Source organism: Rhinopithecus bieti, unplaced genomic scaffold, assembly GCF_001698545.2.
Source record: "Rhinopithecus bieti isolate Rb0 unplaced genomic scaffold, ASM169854v2 scaffold_13375, whole genome shotgun sequence".
Taxonomy (NCBI): domain Eukaryota; kingdom Metazoa; phylum Chordata; class Mammalia; order Primates; family Cercopithecidae; genus Rhinopithecus; species Rhinopithecus bieti.
The window spans coordinates 1,766,096-1,777,927 of NW_016807628.1; the positions used below are offsets into that span (position 1 = coordinate 1,766,096).

The window sequence follows — 11,832 nt, forward strand, 5'->3', positions numbered from 1 at the left end:
AAAAAAAAAAAAAAAAAAAAAAAAAAAAAAAAAAAAGAGAGAGATGGGAAAAAAATAAGCAATCAGAAAACCACAGTTTGCAAAATAATTTTTGGCAGTAGCTACAATGTGTCTTCTTCTATGTCTTTCCTGCCTGGCCCCACTAAAGGCTTACAACAAATTATGATGATGATGATGATGATGATGATGATGATGATGATGATGATGATTTTGGCCAGGCATGGTCACTCAAGCCTGTAATTCCAGCACTTTGGGAGGCTGAGGTGGATGGATCACCTGAGGTCAGGAATTTGACACCAGCCTGGTCGACATGGTGAAATCTCGTCTCTATTAAAAATACAAAAAAATTAGCAAGCATGGTGATGGGCACCTGTAACCCCGGCTACTTGGGAGGCTGAGGCACAGGAATTGCTTGAACCTGGGAGGCGGAGGTTGCAGTGAACTGAGATTGCACCACTGCACTCCAGCCTGGGTGATAGAAAGAGACTCTGTCTCAAAAAAATTATTATTATTTTTTAAGAAAACAATTACTTTAAATTATTATTTTTTTAATTCACAGAACCCATCGCCATAGTTTTATGCAACAATTTCATAAGGCATCCAGAGTGTTAGATTTCACTGATCTAGAAAGGTTTAACTCAATATTCGGGGAAAACAATGTCTGGAACCACCAGGCTCATCTTCCCCTTGGTGTGGTGGCTTAAGCTCAGCCCCAAATTCTGCTTATGGAAACTGCTCTGCTCTTCTCCCCACTTCCTTTACCCCTCAACACCACCACCCCATCCACGCACGGGAGTTCAAACCAGTGGGCGTCTGATCTTGCTCTAGGAGGCTGGGGCGTAGATGGGCAAGGTCCAATATGCCTGGTGTGGATCCACAAAAGAAGAGGGGAAAATCTAGATTGGAAAAAAACGTAGAGAGAAGTAATTACTTGCATTGTTTCTTCCCGCTCCCCAACCACCCCACCTACATTTTATTTTCTAGAGTTTTGAGACTTCTCCTTTAATCTAAAGTAAGTAGGAAAATGTCTAATGAAAATGATTCCCCTGTTGGGGGCTACGCAGATAGCCCTTTCTCCCAAGTGAAATAGAAACCAACAGGCTGAATATGCAAGACACATTTATTCCACTTAATGCAACTGAATTTCCCTTCAATTTAAAGAAAAACTGAGTAAAATGAAACACACATTAAAGTCTTTTATAAATTTTCACCTTTGTATTTTGAATGCCTTTTAAGAATGGGTATGAAGTAAGTCTGAAATGGAAGAAACTAGAGAAACCCAGCCCCGACACTTGCAAATAAAAATAACCGGCAGAATTGGCCAAGCAGGAAGCATGCTTCTTAGCAGACACCCATTCCATACTTTTCTTTTAATCAAAGTGGAAAAGCACACACCACTTCTTCTTTTTTCTTTTTTAGGAGACGGTATCTCATTCTGTCATCCAGGCTGGTGTGCAGTGGCGCAATCATAGCTCACTGCAACCTCCAATTCCTGGGCTCAAGCGATCCTCCCACCTCAGACCACTTCTTTTCTGAACCATCCTTTCTCTAAGATATCTTACCAAGGTAGGGAAAAAAGTTACTAAACAAAAATTTGCATTGAGTTTAGAAAGGGGGAGAAAACTGACCTTCCTACACATTTTAAGAGCTCAGAGTCTTGAGGGTAAATTTATGTTGTGATATCTGGCTTCATTGTATCCAAATTAAATTCTCCAATAGTTTTAGACAGTTTACAACAAAACACAAAACAAAAGATAAGAATAAAAGGAAGCTCCCTGCTACACTCTGCCCAAGGTCAGGATGTCAATTTGAAGTAACAAAAAAAGAGAAAAAAAGAAAAAAACACAACCTCCTTAAAAAAAAAAAAAAAAAAAAATGGAGGCTGGGCTCAGTGATGAAAGAGAAACCCACACCGGGCACTGTGCAGTGGAGCCTGCTCGCTGTCCAGCACAAGGTGAAGGGCTTAGGAGCATCTGTGGGCAGAGCAATCCGTGCTCAAACCCAGGAAGAATTTTCTCACCGAGGGGATCCCACTGACCTGGCTGCGTGGGCGTACAGAAAAATCTTTCTGCTTCCAGGCAAGAGGGAGCTTTGTGGTTGTCACTGGCAGGAGAAAGGAGGCAGAGAGATAGGATGTGGGGGAGCAGGCACAGACTGAGAAGTCCCGGCTGATCCAGTACCAGGCCCTGGGCTCTGTCTCCTGCCCTGGGCTTCCCAGGAACATGGCAAGCTATGTGATTGCCCAGCCAAGGGCCAGGAGGCTAGGCTCCTTGTAAAGCGTGTCACCCAGGGCTAGAGAAGGGGAGTGTGCATACTTTAAGGCAGAGGGCGGGAGGCAGAGGGCATGTGTGAGACAGCTGCCCCAGGAGAACCCCTCCCAGGCAGGACACGTTGTCTCATCTTGTCCTCACCAACTTCTCCCCATGGGATATCAGACAGGCTGAGAGTCAGGAGACCTGATCTAACCTAGGCTGGTCACTGCTATAGTGAGCCTTGGATGCTGTGAGAGTTAACCTGCTAGGGCCTCAGTTTCCTCACTGGGGGAAGGCAGTGCTGATGGCCTATCTGGGCACCTGGGAGGCTCGGGCACCTGGGAGGCTCTGCCACCTGCAAGCTCTGTGACAGGGAGGGACACCTCCTGGCCAGCAGCTCTACTCTACGAGGGAGGTAGAAATCCTTCCTGTGAATACTACTGAGATTAGACTGGCTAACTGAGATAATGCTGGTTAAACACACACACACGCACACACACACACAGCCTAGTGTCTAGTGACCCGGCACACAATAAAGCCCAAATGTAACACAAGTTTGTTTGCATATTTGCTCATTTTCCAAAACCCTATCCTTGAAAAACAGGGGCTCACCGTATCTAAGTGTTACAAAAGCCTTCCTCCTCTGAGGGTCTCTTCGATACCTTCAGGAGAAAAGTCAACCCCACCCATGTTCAATGACCTCCATCAATGCCTGTTCCTGTGCTTGTGCTTGTGAAGTCTCCCAGATCAAATCGAGGGGAAGGAAAGCCACGAAAACATGCACCAGATGTAATAATCCCTTCTAGGGGCGATACCTCAAAATGGCAAGAGTTGGGGGATCAGAGAAAAGAAAATTTTAAAACATGGCTTTTGAAAGCAATAAGGTTATATGGGAGGCCAGGTTATGTCTGGAATATCTCTGTACCTTCCTCTCAATTTTGCTGTGAACTTAAAATTGCTCTCACAAACCAAGTCTTTTTTAGAAAAAATAGTGAGTGGTAACTGGATAGAGCTCATGAGTAGCCAGTGGGTTTGTGGGGCTTGGCCTTCAAGTCCAGGTGACAGCATCATAATGGGTTCCAAAAGTACTGTATCAAAAAAACCACAGGAGCATGGGGCACCGTGGCTCACCCCTGTAATTCCAGCGCTTTGGGAGGGAGGCCAAGGTGGAAAGATCTCTTGACCCCACAATTGGGCAACATAGTGGGATCCTGTCTCTAAAATTTATTTATTTTTTTAATGAGAAAAGAAAATAGCCAGGCCTGGTGGTGTGTGCCTGTAATCCCAGCTACTCACTATCAAGGCAGGAGGATCCTTTATTCCCTGGGGGTTCTAGGTTGCAGTGAGCTGTGATCATGCCATTGAACTCCAGCCTGGGTGACAGAGTGAGACCCTGTCTCTAAAAATATTTTAAAAATAATAAAAAAAGAAACCTTGCAGGAGCAGTGGACCTGAAAAGCAGCATTCAATCCAGGGATGATGAAGGTGCGGGTAATGTTGAAATACTATTTCTAGCCTAACAGACTACACTCAATATAAAAAAATATATATTGTTTTAAAATCTGAACATAACTAAGTTAATAGATTAGACATTGTAAGCAGACGTGGGAACATTTCTTCCTTGCATCCAAGAGTTAAAGGACTGATGTGGGCAAGGACTTGGGGAATGTAAAGAGCTAATAGATGTCTGGCTCTTACTTCCTCTGTCTTGTCCAGGAAGACAGAACCACCCTGAGGGGACAGGACAGGAGGGCTGAGCACAGCACACACTTCTGTTCTCTTTTCATGCTCACACACTTTTTCTGCATCTGTTCACCGTGTGTGTGTGTGTGTGTGTGTGTGTGTGTGTGTGTGTCTTGTTCTCGATGTTTCTTCTCTCTGGCATTGTCCCACCCCCTCCTCTGTTTCCCTCTGTCCCCACGACTCCCCACCCCCCACAGACACCATTCTTGATAATTATAGTTTATTGATTCTCCTGGTGTTAGCTGCCCCCGGCGCCGTCTTCCTCATGTTAGCTGGGGCACCTTCCCAGCTCCATCACAGCCTGCGTTTCTCAGGAGGCAAAGCACTCCCAGCGCTAATTCAGAGAGAGCTGCTGCCTCGACCAAGGCCCCTGGAGTCCTTCTGGGAGGTAAGCCTGAGCCCCTGCCCCCAACCAGGACCCCAGCTCTCCACCCCCTGGAAGCTAAGGCAGAGCCCAGAGGGCAACTGAAATAATAGTCATAGCAGTAAACATGTATTGTCACTTACCACATGCCAGGCAAGTTCACAGGCACAGTCTGCACATCCTCTTAGATCCCTGGGGGAAAGGGGCTACTACTCATCACTGTAAATGAGAATAAGGGAGGTACAGGGCTCCCCGGAAGTCACACAGCTGCTTCGCGCTGCAGCTGGGATCTGACCCCCAAGCTTGCACACAGATCTCCAACTGTCTCCTGAAAGAAGCAAGACCACTGAGGTGTAGGCCAAGAAGATGGCACGGGGTGAAGGAAAAATGCCCAAGATGCTGACTTTTTAAAAATGCATTCTGAGATGAGCGTGACTGGCAGATTCTCCGCCCATTGCCACCCAGAAAGAGAGGGTCCCCGGCCAGCTCGAACCAGTGCCCCAGCTGTGGAGGGAGACAACCTGGCTCCTGAGCTGTTTACTTCTCAGCCATAAACAGGAAGGCCATAAAAGGGGCCCCTTTTGGTCAGCCACTCAGGGGCTTTTCTCTCCTCCTCCTCTTCCTTTTCCTCCTCCCAAGTACGTGTCCCTAGGCAGAGAGTGTTTCCTCGAGGCTGCTACCTCCCAAGTGTCATTGTCTCTTTGCCTTAAAGAACCTCCTTTGAGCTGGAAATTCCAACTGTGGAAGTCACTGCTGAGTTGAAGAAAAGGCAGGTGCTTGTGCCCAGCCCAGAGAGCTCAAGGACTCGTGGGGTACAGTGCCAAGCATGCAATAACCTCTCCGATCTCCACGGGCCACTTTGAAAACTAATGAATAAATAGAAATGCCTCCTTTTCTGAAAAGAGAAAACTGCAATTCTAAAAGAAACCTGGAGAGGAAGTGACCAAGATATTCAGAGGTGAGAACCCACAAAGGAAAGTAGACAGCACATCTCAAAGAAAGTTTTTTCTATCATAAAACACACAGCGCAGCACATTCTTTCCCAAAGCTTCTGCCAAAAAAAAAAAAAAAAAAAAAAAAGGTAGAGTGTTGCCCTCCTTAGAGACACACACAGTGCATGTGGCTTTTAAATGTTCTGAGAAGTTCTGCAGCAAAGGACCTTGTTTCATTGCATAATGTGTTTTCCAAATGTTTTTGCCCACATGATTCTATTTCCACAAATGGTTCATTTATTCTCATGACATTTCAAGTCCGCTTTGACGCTTTGAGAACCTCTGGATTCATGCATGAGGTCAGGTGTGGTGAACGCTCACTGGTCTCATCTGACCTTGATTTTCCTTTTCACTTTTTACGTTAGGGCCTCTTGGACGTAATCTTTACTGTTCACTGTCTCCACTCCCCAAGAATGAGCTGAGCCCCACAAGACAGCTGAAGAGATGAGGTAGATGGAAACACCTGGGCCTCTTCAAGGAGTTATCAGGGAATTGCCTTCTTTGGATCCAGGGAGATCTCCTATTTTCAGAAAGGCTTGTTCAGTGACAGCCTCCTCTCTCTTTGGCTCAATGACATTCAGCTAGATCCTGCTCAACCCCACAAGGCATGGTGATATGAAAGCTTCTAGAAATGCATCATGTGAAACTATTAGTGTTTCCTCGAGGAGTATTTGTATGTGAGTATGACAGCCTCATATAAAAATTTGGATAACCCTAGCAAGACATTTTTTGTTGAGACAGGGTCTTGTTCTGTTGCCCAGGCTGGAGTTCAGTGGCTCATTCACAGTTTACTGCAGGCTCAACTTCCCAGGCTCAAGCAATCCTCTCACCTCAGCCTCCCAAGTAGCTGGACTATGGATTCCCACCACTCGGCCTAGCTAATTTTTAAAATTTTTATATAGATACGGGGTTTCACCATGTTGTCCAGGCTGGTCTCAAACCCCTGGGCTCAAGCCCAGCCTCACCTCAGCTTCCCAATGTGCTGCGATTACAGGCGTGAGCCACTGTGCCTGGCCACAAAACATTTTTGATGTGACTGAGTTTTTGAAAATCTGTGTGACTATTCTCTTTCCATCCCCAGCCCGGGAACATCCCCGACCGCTATCATCTTAGTGCAGGGAAACTCTCTGGGCACTGGACATCTTGCCACAGTCCTGCCTCCCCACCAAAGCCTTCTCAGACCACCATGGCTATGTCACTAGCACATACCTGCTACTGGCTTGAATTTTTAGTGTTTTGTTTTTAAATAAAACTTGGATATTATAAGGTCTCAAAGTGATGAACCAAGCCTCCTAGCTCACTGATGTCTTAGTTTCATGGTATTTAAAAAAAGAAAAGAAAATATTTCAATCAGTTGGTTTTACATTAAAACGCTGGATTTTGGCTTCTGCTTAAAAAAAAAAAAAAAAAAACTAGAGGATCTGGCAATGAAGGCCTACATTCCTCTTTTACAACCATCAGCAGGAAGTCAGAAGCAGTCTTCAGATGGAACAAATATCTTCAGTTTGCTGAAGTCCCCACCACTCCCTAATGTCACCTAGAAACAAAGACACTGAGCCATTTATCCCAGTTTTACCATTAACTAGCTGAGTGATCTCAGGCAAGTAACTAAATCTCTCTATGTCTCAATTTTCTCATCTGGAAAGTGGAAACAATAATAAGAGCCTGCCTATATCAGTTAGGTTAAGTGAGGTTCACTGTGGTTAAAAAAAAAAATCTCTAAAATCTTAGTGAATTACCAAGACGAAAGTTTATTTCTTACTTACACTCCAGATCTCATGTCAGTTGACACAGGGCAGGGTTAAGAGAGAGGTTGCTCTAGATATCATAGACTCAGAGTTCCAGGGCAAAGGAGGTTCCATCTTGGCACACTTTTCCATGGTCAATCCAGGGACCATGGGAGTCAGAGTTAGGAAACAAAGTGGAGAATCACTCACTAAGTCTTAAGACTTCCACCCAGAAGTGACACACATCAATTCATTCACATCCCCTTGGTCAAAGCAAGTCATTCACTTGCCTAACTTCACAAGGGGCAGGGAGCATTAACGTGCAACTAACAGACTTACTGTAATGCTTCCAAGCTCTTCTCTTTCATGAGGCCTTGTGCCTAATTTATATTTGTAAGTTGGTATTCCTTTCCTTCAAGAGGTCCCCATAAATTGGATAAGCTTTAAGCTCTGCAAAACCTGGATCCACTTCTGGACAGAAACATTTGTTAAGAGCCCTAATGATTTCCTGACTACCTCATGGGCTTGCTGTGAGAATGGGGTTAGCACGAAGCACTTTCAAGACAGCATCAAGCACTGGGTCTCTACTCTGTGGATATTGACTTCTATTATTATTAGGACAATAATAACACTTCACAGTTCTGACTCTCATACTGGACACAAAACACACACACACACACACACACACACACACACACATACACACACACTAAATTTGCTCAGTAAGGAATACTGGCTCATCAGGAAGTCATCACTAACCAACACAGAGAATTGTCATATGTTAGGGGATCCTTGACTGTGACCTTGAGGAAGTCCTGTTCCTTTTCAGGGCTTCAGTCTCCACTTCTGTCCATGGAGGTTAGTGGGCAGTGGTCCCAGATGACTTGTCTGCTCCATGACACTGAGTGAGGGGCCCCCTAAGGGCTGCAGGTACAGGTAGGAATGCTAGTTGTGGCGAAGAAAGCTAGAGCTGATTAATTATGCAGGCAGCTCCACCTCTGCAAACCACCCATCTGGGCGGTCAGCCTGCAAACATTGTTTCTCTTGATATTACAGGCCTGCGTGTCTTTGCCCTTAGTTGTCCGTATAAAGCATCCCAGCAGCCCACTTCCGGTGGCCTCATAAGACCCTGCCCCCACACACATTGTCACTGACTCACAGCTGTAGGTCCTTTTTCTAACAAGCTTTTCTGCTCAGACACAAGAGATGAAAGAAAGGACCTTTCTGATGAAGCAGTTGAACCGACTGCTTGATGTGTTCTTCCCTGATTTTTTTTTTCATCCTCCTTTGCAAGCTCCCAACTGCAGTCTCTCCAAATGCCTTTTCCTATTTGAATGCAAAAGACAGTAAAGGAAACACGCCCCCATCCCATCCTAACTCACACACAAAAAAGCCCATTCAAGTCCCCTTCCCCCATTTCCTAGTTGAGTGTCCTGGGCAAGTAACTTAATCTCTCTGAGTCTATATCATCACCTGTAAAAACAGAGACACCTGCCCTGACCATACATGAGCGTTACATTGGAAACACCTTGTGAATGTAAAAGGGTACAGAAGAATGTACCACTTCTGTTTTGATTTCTCTGAATCAGTGTGTAGTAGTTTTCTGTCGTTGCAAAATGAATTACCACAAATTTAACAGCTTAAAACAACACGCATTTAATAGCCCACAATTCTACAGGTCAGAAGTCCAGGTAGTCTCACCTGGACTCTGCTCACAGTCTCACAAGGCCAACATCAAAGTGTCAGCCAACTGGGTTCTTATCTGGGGGCTTTGGGAAAGATTCTGCTTCCAGTTTTTTACAGTTGTTGACAGAATCCGGTTCCTTGTGGCTTCAAGTCTGATGTCCCCGTTTCGTCGTTGTCAGCTGGGGGTTGGGGTTGGTCTCTGCCTCTCCAGGCTGCCCATATTCCTTCTCATGGGGTTCCCTCCACCTTCAAAGCCATGGAAGGAACATCAAATCCTTACCCTTTCAATTAAGAGGTCACCTGATCGGGTCAGGTTCACCCAGATACTCTCCATATTTTAAAGTCGATTTACTTAGGGCTTTACTTGCATCTGCAAAATTCCCTCTCAGCAGCATTTGTGTAAATATTCAATTGAATCAACAGAAGAGGAGAATCTTGGGGGAAACAAGGGCATTTTTAGAATTCTGCCTACCGTAACACAGCAATTCTTAAACTGCCTTCCACAAAGGTAAGATGATGATAGCTGTTCTGTGAAGAAAGCAGTTCGTAGCCAAACAATTTGGAGAAACACTGGTGGAAACAGAGTGAAACCAGTTTTGTTTGCGAATTTTTCAGTTCAGGACATAGGAGAGTCATTAATATGCCATTGTATCTGGTGATTCAAGGTATGCAGTATTTCCCAAATTTAGTAAGCCGTAGCATTCTTTTCTGCCAGAATATCTGTTATTCTTTATAACCCAGTTTGGGATACAATCATCCAGATTTAAAAAGGAATTTGTATAGGCAAAGACAGGATGATAAACAGGAAATTCCTTATGTCTTTACACATCTGTGTTTAGAAAATTGTGACCTGATGGTAGGCTCATTATCTGTAGGTGCCCTCTGAGGCATAGTCCTGGATACCAGTTTCTGGAAGGAGTTAATTATCCTGGCCCTCCAAGGGGCTCCTTCTCTCCTCTTCCTTCAAGGGCTAGGTCCATGGTGTTGTGCCACTAGCAAGAGGCCTTCAGGAGCCATAACTGAATGATGCTCACTGTCTTGAAGGCATTTCCCTGCCCCATGACTCAGTTTGCCTGGGATGAGTCTGAAAGGCCAGAGTGAGGTCCATAGAAGAGAAGGAGGGAGGAGGGGTTTGGGTATAGCATTCTGCTGAAACCAGGCACCTATCTGTTCATCGCCCTTCAAGGCTGAGCTTCTCTGACCAAACCCAAAAGCAGAGAGAAATGCCTCTTCTTGGAACGTATGCTTCTAGCAAGCAGCCCTTTCCTCTGCTGCCTCTTCTCTCCCTGGGACAGGCCTGGCACCACTTTTACCAACTGTCCTAGGGATATCTCACAGGCCAGACCTGTGGCCACTGTATGATTTAACCCTGTGCCTTTGGGATAGAAAATCAGTGCAGGTTTTATCATGTCTCCCCTGAAATCAACTCCAAAATAATTTTTGCCTTCAATCTATTCATCTGCCACTCTATGCTTGATTTCAAATTGTGGTTTGTTTTCTCTGTAAGAATTCCCTGGCCATCTTTTGGATAAACAGCAAGTATGTTCTGGGCACTCTAATAAATTGCAACTTCAGACAGAAGCTTGCTCTTGCTGGAGGCAAGTGATTAAACATTTTAATAGCGCAGCAAACTTATCAACAGGCTTACCAAAAAAGAGAAAAGGAAGTGATTTTATTCTCCCAGCTTGTATTTCAGAGTATTTTACTACTGGGGTCAAATGTCTGTCAAAGATTTTTGAGGCCCAAATTTGACTTTGAAGAACCTCAAAAGGTTTTTAGAATGCACACTGCATCACACTCTCTAAACAGCCCAGGATTTTCCCTGCACACGCCTAACTATCCAGTTCAATATCACCATGGCGCCTAAAAGGTTTTTAATATAGATATTAGATATATCTATATCATCGCTTCAGTGAGAGCCTGAGCTGTGCTTTTTCCTCTGGGGTCTTCCAAGCTATTTGCTGCTGACATACACTATTAAAAATAAACCTGCCCTGAGGAACTAGCCATTTTACATGGCATTAGGACTAATGTTATCATTTAAGTAGCTGCGGAGATTTGCCAACTACAGAGGCCCCAGATAACGAAGGAAACATGATCATGTGAGATAATCTTCTGTACAGAAATGACTTCCATCATCTGTAATATGTAGTTTAGATGCTTATTTAAGATTTATACTATTGAACAAATATTGATGCCTTCAACAGAATAAAAAACATCAATGCTAGAGATAGGTAAAAGATCAGATCCACTTCCAGTGCTTCAGACTTGGCTGGGTATAAAACAATATGCCTGGAATCTGTGTAGTGCAGAGGGGAAGAAAGAAGGAGATTCATTTCCATTCTACCACCTTCCGCTTGGTAACATGGCAGGCCCTGGCATGTACAAATGTATAGCATCTACACAATAATTTTATAAAGGAGGCAATATCTTTATCCTCATTTCACAGATGAGGAAACTGAAGGTTAGCACGTTTTCTTAAACTGAAGTTTGAATAAGCTCACTGCTAAGATATGGCAATATTGAGAACTGAACATAGCTCTGACTGCAAAGTCTGTACACACTCTACAAATATTGTCCTCTTCCACCATTTGCAAAAGGACCAAGATTCTGACTGCTTTTTCCACTCCACCCAGAGGGTAGAATATTGACAATGTCATTGACCATCTATTCATCCATGGATGCAGATGATTTCATTTATTCATCCATCAATCAATACATATTTATTGAGCATGTAATGCACCAGGCACTGTGTCAAGCACACAGCATACAGAATGGAAACAGGCACAGGCCCCAGTCCCAACAACAGAGATGGATGTGCACATGCAGGCCCTCTTAGTTTGGTGAAGTTGGATGCCCTTGTTCAATGATTGCGCAGCTCGATAAAGGCAGTGCCCAGGTTGTTTGCCTGCACAGTTTGGCAGCCCGTTTGATAGACCAGATGGGAGTGATGACTTCCTTAACCCCTATCAGACACAGGGCATTGCCTCAACCTCCCAAAGTGCTGGGATTACAGGTGTGAGCTACCACGCCCAGTTGAAATGCTCTTCAATCTTATCAGACTTGGC

General features: G+C 44.6%; 1 long non-coding RNA gene across 1 annotated transcript; it reads right to left on the reverse strand.

Annotated features, from left to right (window-relative positions):
* Positions 1–288: 288 nt before the first annotated feature.
* Positions 289–4,855, reverse strand: LOC108536323 (uncharacterized). Its single transcript, XR_001887487.1, has 3 exons — positions 4,503–4,855; positions 792–896; positions 289–327 (listed from the first exon to the last, which is right to left on the reverse strand). It is a non-coding gene; the product is annotated as an uncharacterized LOC108536323 (long non-coding RNA).
* Positions 4,856–11,832: the final 6,977 nt, after the last annotated feature.